This window comes from Orycteropus afer, unplaced genomic scaffold (assembly GCF_000298275.1).
Source record: "Orycteropus afer afer isolate SDZICR_OR568_19922 unplaced genomic scaffold, OryAfe1.0 scaffold00075, whole genome shotgun sequence".
Classification (NCBI taxonomy): domain Eukaryota; kingdom Metazoa; phylum Chordata; class Mammalia; order Tubulidentata; family Orycteropodidae; genus Orycteropus; species Orycteropus afer.
This window is the reverse complement of record NW_006921662.1, coordinates 7139673-7141024: the sequence shown is the minus strand read 5'-3', so window position 1 is coordinate 7141024 and position 1352 is coordinate 7139673.

Genomic DNA, 1352 nt, shown 5'->3' with positions numbered 1-1352 from the left:
TCCTCGGAAGGAAGATGGGGCAATCTATTTCCATAGTGATACTGCCTTGGAAACCCAAGGAGGGGTCACCATGAGTCAGGTCTGACTCGATGGCACATAACAACAACAACAATAGGGTCGCTATGAGTCAGAGATGACTTGACGGCACCTAACAAGAACAATATCCACAATGTTTGAATTTTTTTTTACACCATGTGTGCAAATAGTTGGTATGGAGTTGGGGAGTGGAGTTTTACAGTTTTAGTATTTTTAAATCCTTATCATATTTTAAACTACAAAGGTCTCAACTATCAAAGGAAGTTTGATAAACTGTTAGTCTGGACTACTAAAATTTATAGGGCAGATGAGTTGAGTAGTAGGATATCCAGGAGACAGAATCTCCTGGTGCCACCAGGCTCCAGTTACTAGCAATGTAACTTTGGGCAAATCTATTCTCTCTCTGTGACTCAGTTTCCTCATGTGTAAACCCTCAGGGTGTTATGAGTAGTAAATAAGTTAAATAAAGTGCTTAGCCCAGTGCCTTTAATGGTTTCAAAGTGCTAACCATAATTAGTAAAGGACAGTTTTTCAATATACTCAAACTTGTTTATATATAAAATTAAAATGACTTGAGAAATAAGACAGCTTTGTGAATCAGCATTTATAGAAAACTATATTTAACCAAAAATAAATAATATTGCTCTGTAATGTAACCTCATTGGTCAGTTTAATTTGCTGACAGTCTGCCTTCTTTCTGTTCCCACCACCGTGCTCACACTGATCTGTCAGTCATTTCTAATGACCTCCTTATAACTAGTGCCTCTCATTTTAAACATCTGTTGCATTGCTGAGCACACTCTTTGAAGCCTCACATCCACAATGTAGAAAACAAAGGAAATAATGGTAGAGAAAAGAGCCTATAACTCAGGATCATTATGAAGATTAAATATAGTTGCATATATAAAGCCCCAATAGGGTAACCAGTTGAACTAGTTGTCGTTGAATCAATTCTAACTCATGGCAACCCCATGTGTGTCAGAGTAGATCTATGCTCCATAGGGTTTTCAGTGCCTGATTTTTTGGAAGTAGATTGCCAGACCTTTCTTTTGAGGTGCCACTGAGCAGGCCTGAATTCCAATCTTTTGGTTAGTAGCTGAAGCATTAACTTCACCGAGGGATCCCCCCAATAGGGTTGTTAGGTACCATTGAGTCAATTTCAACTCACAGTGACCGTATCTATGTACAACAGAAAGAAATACTGCCTGGTCCTGTGCCATCCTGATAATTGTTGACATACTTGAGTCCACCATTGCAGCCACTGTGTCAGTTCATCTGGTTAAGGGCCTTCCCCTTTTTCGCTGACCCTCTACCAA